This window comes from Salmo salar, chromosome ssa09, assembly GCF_905237065.1.
Source record: "Salmo salar chromosome ssa09, Ssal_v3.1, whole genome shotgun sequence".
Lineage (NCBI taxonomy): Eukaryota > Metazoa > Chordata > Actinopteri > Salmoniformes > Salmonidae > Salmo > Salmo salar.
This window is the reverse complement of record NC_059450.1, coordinates 107,579,858-107,596,184: the sequence shown is the minus strand read 5'-3', so window position 1 is coordinate 107,596,184 and position 16,327 is coordinate 107,579,858.

Sequence of the window (16,327 nt, the reverse complement as noted above, 5' to 3'; positions counted from 1 at the left end):
GACATTGTAACAGCAAACTTTCCAGGACATAGACATGTCTGATATGGGCAGAAAGCTTCAATTCCTGTTAATCTAACTGCACTGTCCAATTTACAGTAGCTATTACAGTGAACAAAATGACCATGCTATTGTTTGATGAGATTGCACAACAACAAAAAAACCTTTATCACAGTAACTGGTTTGATACATTCACCTCTGAAGGTAAATAATGTAGTTACATTCAGTAATTTTGCTCTGATTTGTCATCCTGAGGGTCCCAGAGATAAAATGTAGCATAGTTTTGTTTGATAAAATCAATTTTTTATTCAAATGTAGGAACTGGGGTCTAAAGTTTGACCCCACTGCTGTCTCTGGCTCCACACCCACCCCGCCCGACCATCTACATGTGTGAAGGTTAGTGTCTTTTCTGTAGGGAAGTTAATGATCCATCAGTATGACATTCCTGGGAGTGTGTTTGAAAAATATATATTTTACCTTTATTTAACTAGGCAAGTCAGTTAAGAACAAATTCTTATTTTCAATGATGGCCTAGGAACAGTGGATATGCATATTCTTGATAGCATTTGAAAGGAAACACTTTGAAGTTTGTGGAAATGTAAAATGAATGTCTGCTTTGTTCAGGGGCAGAACGACAGATTTTTACCTTGTCAGCTCAGGGATTCAATCTTGCAACCTTTCGGGTTTTTAGTCCAACGCTCTAACCACTAGGCTACCTGCCACCCCAAAATGTGTAAACTTACATTTTGTATTACCATATCATTTTTGTATGTTCTCTGTGGTTATGTACTTGAAAAGGTATCAATTGACCAATTTTGCACATTTGGGCAGACTTGATACAAAATATTGTCCAGTATTGCAATGCTTCACTGGATCTGAAACTTTGCACACACGCTGCTGCCATCTAATCTATTCACATCAATGTGCTATGTAGATATCAGTAATAAGTGATATCCGTATCGCCCGTAGACTACACCACTGCTGTCATCCTTACCTCCAAGCGTTTATTCAAGTTGGATAATATTTGGATGCCGACAGCAGTTGCGCCATTGGAAGACATAACTTGGACTGTAGCCTACAAAAGCCTATTCCTGCTCTTTTCCCGCTATCCATCAAACCCATTTGGTGTGTCATCATAGTGGTCTCTGACTTGCTCAGGTGGAAGAAACTTAAACTTGCACCTTTTTTCAATGCTGATTTGAATGTCATTCAGAAAACAGAGTAGTGTCTGAGATGTTTTTTTCTGAATTTGAAAGTAATCCTCGAAGTAATCATCTCATTTTTCAAAAGTAAAAATAAAATAAAAAAGATCTATAATCTGATTACAATATTTTTGCTGGTAACGGATTACAGTTACCATTTTTTGGTAATCCATTACTCCCCAACCCTGAATATGAACCATCCAACTGGCCAGCAGTAAGCCTATAGTGTACTTGATTTGCTTTCCAGGCCCGCCGGGAAGGCAGAGTGCTTCTCTCGTGCTTCTCTCTGGGGGATGATATTTCTTCTGCGCGGCAGTCCTGGGGAGCATCAATCAACCATGAGAGAGTGATTACGGTAATAAAATGACCATGGCAACAATGAGATAACTCGCTGTGTATCCCAAATGGCAACTTATTCCCTATATTGTGCACTACTTTTGATAGCTCTCTTATCAAAAGTAGGGCACTATGTAGGGAATAGGGTGCCATTTGTCATAGGGCTCTGGTTAAAGGTAGGGCACTATGTAGGGAATAGGGTGCCATATGGAGCATAGATCCTCGCTTCAGAACATCTGGAGTGGCTGGAGGATCGCCACGCTATTTCACTCCCATCAGATACCACTCCTTGAGTCTCACTGAAACACAGCCTACACAATCCTCAGGTCAAGTGGCTCTTATGGTTCTACTAATACAGTTATAATGAAGCACTACAATATTTGTACTTTATTTAACTAGGCAAGTCAGTTATGAACAAATTATTATTTTACAATGACAGCCCTACTACGACCAAACCCTCCCCTAACCCGGACAATGCTGGGCCAATTGTGGGCCGCCCTATACGCTTGGAGGTAAGGATGACAGCAGAGGTGTAGTCTACAGGTGATACGGATACCACTTATTACTGATATCTACATAGCACATTGATGTGAATCACACTGCTGCTCTCTCATTTAGCTATTTGCTCCTTACGGATTGTGGTTGTTGTTGATGGCTGTTCACAAATCTAAATGTGTATTTGAACCCAATCATGATTGAATTCATCTAGTATGAATGTACCTGTATCTGGTGTGATGATGTGATGGTATACTAATTTATACTAACTAAAGATCAATGTATACCTGTTAGATACCAACCCCCTTCACTGAGTCTACCATTCTGCTCCCCTGTCTGCTGTGGGTGAGTAAAGAATAGAAACAAAGCTAACACCAGCTGTCAATATGAGAGAAGATATGTTTTTTATGTTTTGGCCCAGGCCGCCTCTGTATCTCCAGCTCCAACTAAACAGGATACCAGGAAGACGTGTTGCAGTCAATCAGTCAGCCACCACACTGCAACACCCAACTAGCAGCAGGGCCAGCAGTAGAGCAACGGCAGCCAGCTAGCAGCAGGGCCAGCAATAGAGCAACGGCAGGCAGCTAGCAGCAGGGCCAACGGTAGAGCAACGGCAGGCAGCTAGCAGCAGGGCCAACAGTAGAGCAACGGCAGGCAGCTAGCAGCAGGGCCAACAGTAGAGCAACAACACCCAGCTAGCAGCAGGGCCAGCAGTAGAGCAACATAAGACAGCTAGCAGCAGGGCCAGCAGTAGAGCAACATCAGCCAGCTAGCAGCAGGGCCAGCAGTAGAGCAACGGCAGGCAGCTAGCAGCAGGGCCAATGGTAGAGCAACGGCAGGCAGCTAGCAGCAGGGCCAACAGTAGAGCAACGGCAGGCAGCTAGCAGCAGGGCCAACAGTAGAGCAACAGCACCCAGCTAGCAGCAGGGCCAGCAGTAGAGCAACATCAGCCAACTAGCAGCAGGGCCAGCGGTAGAGCAACGGCAGGCAGCTAGCAGCAGGGCCAGCAGTAGAGCAACGGCAGGCAGCTAGCAGCATGGCCAGCAGTAGAGCAACATCAGCCAGCTAGCAGCAGGGCCAGCGGTAGAGCAACGGCAGGCAGCTAGCAGCAGGGCCAGCGGTAGAGCAACATCAGCCAGCTAACAGCAGGGCCAGCGGTAGAGCAACATCAGCCAGCTAACAGCAGGGCCAGGTTTAGAGCAACATCAGCCAGCTAGCAGCAGGGCCAACAGTAGAGCAACGGCAGCCAGCTAGCAGCAGGGCCAGCCCCAGCTATGGATGAGCAGTCTTTCTGGTCATACCTCCATGCCTGAGCCTGCATGCCAATTAAAACTGACATTAAAATAACATGAGGAGCCAAACTAGGAGAGCAGAGATGAGGAGGAGGCTGCATCTGTAAGAGGCTTCAAAACATGAAGACAGTGAAGGGATATTTTAGCATTTTGTTGTGATTATAGCAGCATATTGCAGAACTTACTTCACATATAAGTTATTACGCCTACCGATTAGAATAATCACTAGTCACAAGCCAACTCTCTTCAGAAAGCAGTGTTCAAAATATTAATTTAATGTTTATATTTACTCCATAAACATTATTACAAAACTCAGCAATTACCAGTATTACATTGTCACCATACAGGCTTGATCACAAATATGTAAAACCTTTGCAACAGTTACACCATAAAAACAAAATAAAACTCAAATAATTTACATGAAATTTAATAAAACAGGAAACTGCTCACAAATTTTGAATATTTTTTCCAGATGTTTTTTTCTTTGCTTATTTGTGTTTTACACAACAACACAACACTCTCACAACAACACAACACTCTCACAACAAGAACAATATCTTATTATGTCAAAACTCCCATCAAAATGGAGATATTTCACCTTTTTCTGTTGTTTCTTTCATATTTGGGTTTTTAAACCCAGAAGCATTGTATTGTACATCCTTTCCACTGCCCGTAGAGGGGGATAAAAGGTTACTCACACAAAAATACTTCACAGCACTTTCTAAGAAAAATATACACTTACAAAATATGTTACAAATTGGCACACAAAAAATATACAAGATTTTGTTGTGTCAAGAGTCCCTAGAGATCCTTCTGGAAACAACTCTGGACAGTGTCATCATATCGCCATATAAAGCTACATGTTCCGTCAACCAAACGATCACAAAGTAAAATCCCAATCAAATGTATTTAAATAATGAATGAATACATCAAACATAACAGAATAATAACAATATAATATACATTCATGAAGTCTAGTTTGCATTTCTTTCCTGTCATTTCTGGAAGTAATCAAAACCAAAGTCTAAATGATAATGTTGATGTTTCATAGTGATAATGTTGATGCTTCATAGTGATAATGTTGATGTTTCATAGCGATAATGTTGATGTTTCATAGTGATAATGTTGATGTTTCATAGTGATAATGTTGATGCTGCATAGCGATAATGTTGAGGTTTCATAGTGATAATGTTGATGATTCATAGTGATAATGTTGGTGTTCCATAGCGATAATGTTGATGTTTCATAGTGATAATATTGATGCTTCATAGTGATAATGTTAAGGCTGCATAGCGATAATGTTGATGTTTCATAGTGATAATGTTGATGCTTCATAGTGATAATGTTGATGTTTCATAGTGATAATGTTGAGGTTTCATAGCACCATGAGGAGGAGGCAGCTCAACAGTGGTGGTTTAGAAAACAAGAGAAAAGAAGAAACATCAGAAGTTACATTCAATAAGATAGAGGCATAATGACAGAAGGCAAACTAAACGGACGGCCTTGCGGCACAATGTGTGGTTATATCCCATAGCTGGTTCACCTGCTCCTACTGTATACCTGGCATAGCTGGTTCACCTACTCCTACTGTATACCTGGCATAGCTGTTTCACCTGCTCCTACTGTATACCTGGCATAGCTGGTTCACCTGCTCCTATACCTGGCATAGCTGGTTCACCTGCTCCTACTGTATACCTGGCATAGCTGGTTCACCTGCTCCTACTGTATACCTGGCATAGCTGTTTCACGTGCTCCTATATCTGGCATAGCTGGTTCACCTTCTCCTACTGTATACCTGGCATAGCTGTTTCACCTGCTCCAATACCTGGCATAGCTGTTTCACCTGCTCCTACTGTATACCTGGCATAGCTGTTTCACCTGCTCCTATACCTGGCATAGCTGGTTCAACTGTTCCTACTGTATACCTGGCATAACTGTTTCACCTGCTCCTATACCTGGCATAGCTGTTTCACCAGCTCCTACTGTATACCTGACATAGCTGTTTCACCTGCTCCTATACCTGGCATAGCTGGTTCACCTGCTCCTACTGTATACCTGACATAGCTGTTTCACCTGCTCCTATACCTGGCATAGCTGTTTCACCTGCTCCTACTGTATACCTGGCATAGCTGGTTCATCTACTCCTGTACCTGGCATAGCTGGTTCACCTGCTCCTATACCTGGCATAGCTGGTTTACCTGCTCCTATACCTGGCATAGCTGGTTCACCTGCTCCTATACCTGGTATAGCTGGTTCACCTTCTCCTTTACATGCCATAGCTGTTTTACCTGCTCCTATACCTGGCATAGCTGATTCACCTGCTTCTACTGTATACCTGGTATCGCTGTTTCACCTTCTCCTTCTGTATAACTGCATAGCTGTTTCACCTGCTCCTATACCTGGCATAGGTGTTTCACCTGCTCCTATACCTGGCATAGGTGTTTCACCTGCTCCTATACCTGGCATAGCTGGTTCACCCCTGCTCTAATACCTGGCATAGCTGGTTCACCTGCTCCTACTGTATACCTGGCATAGCTGGTTAACCTGCTCCTACTGTATACCTGGCATTGCTGTTTCACCTGCTCCTACTGTATACCTGGCATAGCTGGTTCACCTGCTCCTCCTGTATACCTGGCATAGCTGTTTCACCTGCTCCTACAGTATACCTGGCATAGCTGGTTCACTTGCTCCTACTGTATACCTGACATAGCTATTTCACCTGCTCCTATACCTGGCACAGCTGGTTCACCTGCTCCTACTGTATACCTGGCATAGCTGTTTCACCTGCTCCTACTGTATACCTGTCATAGCTGTTTCACCTGCTCCTATACCTGTCATAGCTGGTTCACCTGCTCCTATACCTGGTATAGCTGGTTCACCCTCTCCTATAGCTGGCATAGCTGGTTCACCTGCTCCTAATGCTGGCATAGCTGGTTCACCTGCTCCTATACCTGGCATAGGTGTTTCACCTGCTCCTATACCTGGCATAGGTGTTTCACCTGCTCCTCCTGTATACCTGGCATAGCTGTTTCACCTGCTCCTACAGTATACCTGGCATAGCTGGTTCACTTGCTCCTACTGTATACCTGACATAGCTATTTCACCTGCTCCTATACCTGGCACAGCTGGTTCACCTGCTCCTACTGTATACCTGGCATAGCTGTTTCACCTGCTCCTACTGTATACCTGCCATAGCTGTTTCACCTGCTCCTATACCTGTCATAGCTGGTTCACCTGCTCCTATACCTGGCATAGCTGGTTCACCTGCTCCTATACCTGGTATAGCTGGTTCACCTGCTCCATTACCTGGCATAGCTGTTTCACCTGCTCTTATACCTTGCATAGCTGGTTCACCTGCTTGTACTGTAAACTTGGCATAGCTGGTTCACCTGCTCTTACTGTATACCTGGCATAGCTGTTTCACCTGCTTCTACTGTATACCTGGCATAGCTGTTTCACCTGCTCCTATACCTGTCATAGCTGGTTCACCTGCTCCTATAACTGGCATAGCTGGTTCACCCTCTCCTATAGCTGGCATAGCTGGTTCACCTGCTCCTAATGCTGGCATAGCTGGTTCACCTGCTTCTATACCTGCATAGCTGTTTCACCTGCTCCTTCTGTATACCTTCATAGCTGTTTCACCTGCTCCTATACCTGGCATAGCTGTTTCACCTGCTCCTATACCTGGCATAGCTGGTTCACCTGCTCCTACAGTATACCGGGCATAGCTGTTTCACCTGCTCCTACTGTATACCTGGCATAGCTGGTTCACCTGCTCCTGTACCTGGCATAGCTGGTTCACCTGCTCCTTTACCTGGCATAGCTGTTTCACCTGCTCCTATACCTGGCATAGCTGGTTCACCTGCTCCTATATCTGGCATAGCTGGTTCACCTGCTCCTATATCTGGCATAGCTGGTTCACCTGCTCCTATATCTGGCATAGCTGGTTCACCTGCTTCTACTGTATACCTGGCATAACTGGTTCACCTGCTCCTACTGTATACCTGGCAGAGCTGTTTTACCTGCTCCTATACCTGGCATAGCTGGTTCACCTTCTCGTACTGTATACCTGGCATAGCTGTTTCACCTGCTCTTACTGTATACCTGGCATAGCTGTTTCACCTGCTCCTACTGTATACCTGGCATAGCTGGTTCACCCTCTCCTATAGCTGGCATAGCTGGTTCACCTGCTCCTAATGCTGGCATAGCTGGTTCACATGCTCCTATACCTGGCATAGCTGTTTCACCTGCTCCTTCTGTATACCTTCATAGCTGTTTCACCTGCTCCTATACCTGGCATAGCTGTTTCACCTGCTCCTATACCTGGCATAGCTGGTTCACCTGCTCCTACAGTATACCGGGCATAGCTGTTTCACCTGCTCCTACTGTATACCTGGAATAGCTGGTTCACCTGCTCCTGTACCTGGCATAGCTGGTTCACCTGCTCCTTTACCAGGCATAGCTGTTTCACCTGCTCCTATACCTGGCATAGCTGGTTCACCTGCTCCTATATCTGGCATAGCTGGTTCACCTGCTCCTATACCTGGCATAGCTGGTTCACCTGCTCCTATATCTGGCATAGCTGGTTCACCTGCTCCTATATCTGGCATAGCTGGTTCACCTGCTTCTACTGTATACCTGACATAACTGGTTCACCTGCTCCTACTGTATACCTGGCAGAGCTGTTTTACCTGCTCCTATACCTGGCATAGCTGGTTCACCTTCTCGTACTGTATACCTGGCACAGCTGTTTCACCTGCTCCTACTGTATACCTGGCATAGCTGTTTCACCTGCTCCTACTGTATACCTGGCATAGCTGGTTCACCTGCTCCTATACCTGGCATAGCTGTTTTACCTGGTCCTATTCCTGGCATAGCTGATTCACCTGCTCCTACTCTATACCTGGTATCGCTGTTTCACCTGCTCCTTCTGTATACCTGGCATAGCTGGTTCACCTGCTCCTATACCTGGCATAGCTGTTTTACCTGCTCCTATACCTGGCATAGCTGATTCACCTGCTCCTACTGTATACCTGGTATCGCTGTTTCACCTGCTCCTATACGTGGCATAGCTGGTTCACCTGCTCCTATACCTGGCATAGCTGTTTTACCTGTTCCTATCCCCGGTATAGCTGGTTCACCTGCTCCTTTTCCTGGCATAGCTTTTTCACCTGCTGCTATACCTGGCATAGCTGTTTCACCTGCTTCTACTGTATACCTGGTATCGCTGTTTCACCTTCTCCTTCTGTATACCTGCATAGCTGTTTCACCTGCTCCTATACCTGGCATAGGTGTTTCACCTGCTCCTATACCTGGCATAGCTGGTTCACCTGCTCCTATACCTGGCATAGCTGGTTCACCTGCTCCTATACCTGGCATAGGTGTTTCACCTGCTCCTATACCTGGCATAGGTGTTTTCCTGCTCCTCCTGTATACCTGGCATAGCTGGTTCACCTGCTCCTACAGTATACCTGGCATAGCTGTTTCACCTGCTCCTACTGTATACCTGGCATAGCTGTTTCACCTGCTCCTATACCTGGCACAGCTGGTTCACCTGCTCCTACTGTATACCTGGCATAGCTGTTTCACCTGCTCCTACTGTATACCTGGCATAGCTGTTTCACGTGCTCCTATATCTGGCATAGCTGGTTCACCTGCTCCTATGTATACCTGGCATAGCTGGTTCACCTGCTCCAATACCTGGTATAGCTGGTTCACCTGCTCCTATGATAGCTGGCATAGCTGTTTCACCTGCTCTTATACCTTGCATAGCTGGTTCAACTGTTTGTACTGTAAACTTGGCATAGCTGGTTCACCTGCTCTACTGTATACCTGGCATAGCTGTTTCACCAGCTCCTACTGTATACCTGGCATAGCTGTTTCACCTGCTCCTATACCTGTCATAGCTGGTTCACCTGCTCCTATAACTGGCATAGCTGGTTCACCCTCTCCTATAGCTGGCATAGCTGGTTCACCTGCTCCTAATGCTGGCATAGCTGGTTCACCTGCTTCTATACCTGCATAGCTGTTTCACCTGCTCCTTCTGTATACCTTCATAGCTGTTTCACCTGCTCCTATACCTGGCATAGCTGTTTCACCTGCTCCTATACCTGGCATAGCTGGTTCACCTGCTCCTACAGTATACCGGGCATAGCTGTTTCACCTGCTCCTACTGTATACCTGGCATAGCTGGTTCACCTGCTCCTGTACCTGGCATAGCTGGTTCACCTGCTCCTTTACCTGGCATAGCTGTTTCACCTGCTCCTATACCTGGCATAGCTGGTTCACCTGCTCCTATATCTGGCATAGCTGGTTCACCTGCTCCTATACCTGGCATAGCTGGTTCACCTGCTCCTATATCTGGCATAGCTGGTTCACCTGCTCCTATATCTGGCATAGCTGGTTCACCTGCTTCTACTGTATACCTGGCATAACTGGTTCACCTGCTCCTACTGTATACCTGGCAGAGCTGTTTTACCTGCTCCTATACCTGGCATAGCTGGTTCACCTTCTCGTACTGTATACCTGGCATAGCTGTTTCACCTGCTCTTACTGTATACCTGGCATAGCTGTTTCACCTGCTCCTACTGTATACCTGGCATAGCTGGTTCACCCTCTCCTATAGCTGGCATAGCTGGTTCACCTGCTCCTAATGCTGGCATAGCTGGTTCACATGCTCCTATACCTGGCATAGCTGTTTCACCTGCTCCTTCTGTATACCTTCATAGCTGTTTCACCTGCTCCTATACCTGGCATAGCTGTTTCACCTGCTCCTATACCTGGCATAGCTGGTTCACCTGCTCCTACAGTATACCGGGCATAGCTGTTTCACCTGCTCCTACTGTATACCTGGAATAGCTGGTTCACCTGCTCCTGTACCTGGCATAGCTGGTTCACCTGCTCCTTTACCTGGCATAGCTGTTTCACCTGCTCCTATACCTGGCATAGCTGGTTCACCTGCTCCTATATCTGGCATAGCTGGTTCACCTGCTCCTATACCTGGCATAGCTGGTTCACCTGCTCCTATATCTGGCATAGCTGGTTCACCTGCTCCTATATCTGGCATAGCTGGTTCACCTGCTTCTACTGTATACCTGACATAACTGGTTCACCTGCTCCTACTGTATACCTGGCAGAGCTGTTTTACCTGCTCCTATACCTGGCATAGCTGGTTCACCTTCTCGTACTGTATACCTGGCACAGCTGTTTCACCTGCTCCTACTGTATACCTGGCATAGCTGTTTCACCTGCTCCTACTGTATACCTGGCATAGCTGGTTCACCTGCTCCTATACCTGGCATAGCTGTTTTACCTGGTCCTATTCCTGGCATAGCTGATTCACCTGCTCCTACTCTATACCTGGTATCGCTGTTTCACCTGCTCCTTCTGTATACCTGGCATAGCTGGTTCACCTGCTCCTATACCTGGCATAGCTGTTTTACCTGCTCCTATACCTGGCATAGCTGATTCACCTGCTCCTACTGTATACCTGGTATCGCTGTTTCACCTGCTCCTATACGTGGCATAGCTGGTTCACCTGCTCCTATACCTGGCATAGCTGTTTTACCTGTTCCTATCCCCGGTATAGCTGGTTCACCTGCTCCTTTTCCTGGCATAGCTTTTTCACCTGCTGCTATACCTGGCATAGCTGTTTCACCTGCTTCTACTGTATACCTGGTATCGCTGTTTCACCTTCTCCTTCTGTATACCTGCATAGCTGTTTCACCTGCTCCTATACCTGGCATAGGTGTTTCACCTGCTCCTATACCTGGCATAGCTGGTTCACCTGCTCCTATACCTGGCATAGCTGGTTCACCTGCTCCTATACCTGGTATAGCTGGTTCAAATGCTCCATTACCTGGCATAGCTGGTTCACCTGCTCCTATACCTGGCATAGCTGGTTCACCTGCTCCTATACCTTGCATAGCTGGTTCACCTGCTTGTACTGTAAACTTGGCATAGCTGGTTTACCTGCTCCTACAGTATACCTGGCATAGCTGTTTCACCTGCTCCTATACCTGGCAAAGCTGGTTCACCTGCTCCTATACCTGGCAAAGCTGTTTCACCTTCTGCTATAGCTGGCATAGCTGGTTCACCTGCTCCTACTGTATTCCTGGCATAGCTGGTTCACCTGCTCCTACTGTATACCTGGCATAGCTGTTTCACCTGCTCCTATACCTGGCATAGCTGGTTCACCTGCTCCTACTGTATACCTGACATAGCTGTTTCACCTGCTCCTATACCTGGCATAGCTGGTTCACCTGCTCCTGTACCTGGCATAGCTGGTTCACCTGCTCCTTTACCTGGCATAGCTGGTTCACCTGCTCCTATACCTGGCATAGCTGGTTCACCTGCTCATATATCTGGCATAGCTGGTTCACCTGCTCCTATACCTGGCATAGCTGGTTCACCTGCTCCTATACCTGGCATAGCTGGTTCACCTGCTCCTATACCTGGCATAGCTGATTCACCTGCTTCTACTGTATACCTGGCATAACTGGTTCACCTGCTCCTACTGTATACCTGGCATAGCTGTTTTACCTGCTCCTATACCTGGCATAGCTGGTTCACCTGCTCGTACTGTATACCTGGCATAGCTGTTTCACCTGCTCCTACTGTATACCTGGCATAGCTGTTTTACCTGCTCCTATTCCTGGCATAGCTGATTCACCTGCTCCTACTGTATACTTGGTATTGCTGTTTCACCTGCTCCTTCTGTATACCTGCATAGCTGTTTCACCTGCTCCGATACGTGGCATAGCTGGTTCACCTGCTCCTATACCTGGCATAGCTGTTTTACCTGCTCCTATCCCCGGTATAGCTGGTTCACCTGCTCCTTTTCCTGGCATAGCTGGTTCACCTGATCCTATACCTGGCATAGCTGGTTCACCTGCTCCTATACCTGGTATAGCTGGTTCACCTGCTCCATTACCTGGCATAGCTGTTTCACATGCTCTTATACCATGCATAGCTGGTTCACCTGCTTGTACTGTAAACTTGGCATAGCTGGTTCAACTGCTCCTACAGTATACCTGGCATAGCTGTTTCACCTGCTCCTATAACTGGCAAAGCTGGTTCACCTGCTCCTACAGTATACCTGGCATAGCTGTTTCACCTGCTCTTACTGAATACATAGCTGTTTCACCTACGCCTACTGTATACCTGGCATAGCTGGTTCACCTGCTCCTACTGTATTCCTGGCAAAGCTGTTTTCCTGCTCCTACACCTGGCATAGCTGTTTCACCTGCTCCTATACCTGGCATAGCTGGTTCACCTGCTCCTATACCTGTCATAGCTGGTACACCTGCTTCTACTGTATACCTGGCATAACTGGTTCACCTGCTCCTACTGTATACCTGGCATAGCTGTTTTACCTGCTCCTATACCTGGCATAGCTGGTTCACCTGCTCGTACTGTATACCTGGCATAGCTGTTTCACCTGCTCTTATACCTGGCATAGCTGTTTCACCTGCTCCTACTGTATACCTGGCATAGCTGTTTCACCTGCTCCTACTGTATACCTGGCATAGCTGTTTCACCTGCTCCTACTGTATACCTGGCATCGCTGTTTCACCTGCTCCTACATTATAACTGGCATAGCTGGTTCACCTGCTCCTATACCTGGCAAAGCTGTTTCACCCTCTGCTATAGCTGGCATAGCTGGTTCACCTGCTCCTACTGTATTCCTGGCATAGCTGGTTCACCTGCTCCTACTCTATACCTGGCATAGCTGTTTCACCTGCTCCTATACCTGGCATAGCTGGTTCACCTGCTCCTACTATATACCTGGCATAGCTGTTTCACCTGCTCCTATACCTGGCATAGCTGTTTCACCTGTTCTTACTGTATACCTGGCATAGCTGTTTCACCTGCTCCTACTGTATACCTGGCATAGCTGTTTCACCTGCTCCTACTGTATACCTGGCATAGCTGGTTCACATGCTCCTATACCTGGCATAGCTGTTTTACCTCCTCCTATACCTGGCATAGCTGATTCACCTGCTCCTACTGTATACCTGGTATCGCTGTTTCACCTGCTCCTTCTGTATACCTGCATAGCTGTTTCACCTGCTTCTATACGTGGCATAGCTGGTTCACCTGCTCCTATACCTGGCATAGCTGTTTCACCTGCTCTTATACCTTGCATAGCTGGTTCACCTGCTTGTACTGTAAACTTGGCATAGCTGGTTAACCTGCTCCTACAGTTTACCTGGCATAGCTGTTTCACCTGCTCCTATACCTGGCAAAGCTGGTTCACCTCCTCCTACTGTATACCTGGCATAGCTGTTTCACCTGCTCTTACTGAATACATAGCTGTTTCACCTGCGCCTACTGTATACCTGGCATAGCTGGTTCACCTGCTCCTACCGTATTCCTGGCAAAGCTGTTTTCCTGCTGCTATACATGGTATAGCTGGTTCACCTACTCCTTTACATGCCATAGCTGTTTCACCTGCTCCTATACCTGGCATAGCTGGTTCACCTGCTTGTACTGTATACTTGTTATAGCTGGTTCATTTTTTCCTACTGTATACCTGGCATAGCTGTTTCACCTGCTCCTACTGAATACCTGGCATGGCTGTTTCACCTGCTCCTACTGTATACCTGGCATAGCTGGCTCACCTGCTCCTACTTTAAAACTGGCATAGCTGGTTCACCTGCTCCTACTGTATACCTGTCATAGCTGTTTCACCTGCTCCTACTGTATACCTGGCATAGCTGGTTCACCTGCTCCTATACCTGGCATAGCTGTTTTACCTGCTCCTATACCTGGCATAGCTGATTCACCTGCTCCTACTGTATACCTGGTATCGCTGTTTCACCTGCTCCTTCTGTATACCTGCATAGCTGTTTCACCTGCTCCTATACGTGGCATAGCTGGTTCACCTGCTCCTATACCTGGCATAGCTGTTTTACCTGCTCCTATCCTCGGTATAGCTGGTTCACCTGCTCCTTTTCCTCTCATAGCTGTTTCACCTGCTCCTATACCTGGCAAAGCTTTTTCACCTGCTTCTACTGTATACCTGGTATCGCTGTTTCACCTTCTCCTTCTGTATACCTGCATAGCTGTTTCACCTGCTCCTATACCTGGCATAGGTGTTTCACCTGCTCCTATACCTGGCATAGCTGGTTCACCTGCTCCTATACCTAGCATAGCTGGTTCACCTGCTCCTATACCTGGTATAGCTGGTTCACCTGCTCCATTACCTGGCATAGCTGTTTCACCAGCTCTTATACCTTGCATAGCTGGTTCACCTGCTTGTACTGTAAACTTGGCATAGCTGGTTCACCTGCTCCTACAGTTTACCTGGCATAGCTGTTTCACCTGCTCCTATACCTGGTAAAGCTGGTTCACCTGCTCCTAATGTATACCTGGCATAGCTGTTTCACCTGCTCTTACTGAATACATAGCTGTTTCACCTGCGCCTACTGTATACCTGGCATAGCTGGTTCACCTGCTCCATTACCTGGCATAGCTGTTTCACCTGCTCTTATACCTTGCATAGCTGGTTCACCTGCTTGTACTGTAAACTTGGCATAGCTGGTTCACCTGCTCCTACAGTTTACCTGGCATAGCTGTTTCACCTGCTCCTACTGTATTCCTGGCATAGCTGTTTTCCTGCACCTATAACTGGCATAGCTGGTTCACCTGCTCCTGCTGTATACCTTGCATAGCTGTTTCACCTGCTCCTACTGTATACCTGGCATAGTTGGTTCACCTGCTCCTATACCTGGCATAGCTGGTTCACCTGCTCCTATACCTGGCATAGCTGGTTCACCTGCTCCTATACCTGGCATATCTGTTTCACCTGCTCCTATACCTGGCATAGCTGGTTCACCTGCTTCTACTGTATACCTGGCATAACTGGTTCACCTGCTCCTACTGTATACCTGGCATAGCTGTTTTACCTGCTCCTATACCTGGCATAGCTGGTTCACCTGCTCGTACTGTATACCTGGCATAGCTGGTTCACCTGCTCCTACTGTATACCTGGCATAGCTGTTTTACCTGCTCCTATACCTGGCATAGCTGGTTCACCTGCTCCTACTGTATACCTGGCATAGCTGTTTCACCTGCTCCTATACCTGGCATAGCTGGTTCACCTGCTCCTTTATCTGGCATAGCTGGTTCACCTGCTCCTATACCTGGCATAGCTGGTTCACCTGCTCCTATATCTGGCATAGCTGGTTCACCTGCTCCTATACCTGGCATAGCTGGTTCACCTGATCCTATACCTGGCATAGCTGGTTCACCTGCTCCTATACCTGGCATAGCTGGTTCACCTGCTCCTATACCTGGCATAGCTGTTTCACCTGCTCCTATACCTGGCATAGCTGGTTCACCTGCTTCTACTGTATACCTGGCATAACTGGTTTACCTGCTCCTACTGTATACCTGGCATAGCTGTTTCACCTGCTCCTACTGTATACCTGGCATAGCTGGTTCACCTGCTCCTATACCTGGCATAGCTGTTTTACCTGCTCCTATACCTGGTATCGCTGTTTCACCTGCTCCTTCTGTATACCTGCATAGCTGTTTCACCTGCTCCTATACGTGGCATAGCTGGTTCACCTGCCTCAATACCTGGCATAGCTGTTTTACCTGCTCCTATCCCCGGTATAGCTGGTTCACCTGCTCCTTTTCCTGGCATAGCTGTTTCACCTGCTCCTTTACCTGGCATAGCTGTTTCACCTGCTTCTACAGTATACCTGGTATCGCTGTTTCACCTTCTCCTTCTGTATACCTGCATAGCTGTTTCACCTGCTCCTATACCTGGCATAGGTGTTACACCTGCTCCTATACCTGGCATAGCTGGTTCATCTGCTCCTATACCTGGCATAGCTGGTTCACCTGCTCCTATACCTGGTATAGCTGGTTCACCTGCTCCATTACCTGACATAGCTGTTTCACCTGCTCTTATACCTTGCATAGCTGGTTCACCTGTTTGTACTGTAAACTTTGCATAGCTGGTTCACCTGCTCCTACAGTATACCTGGCATAGCT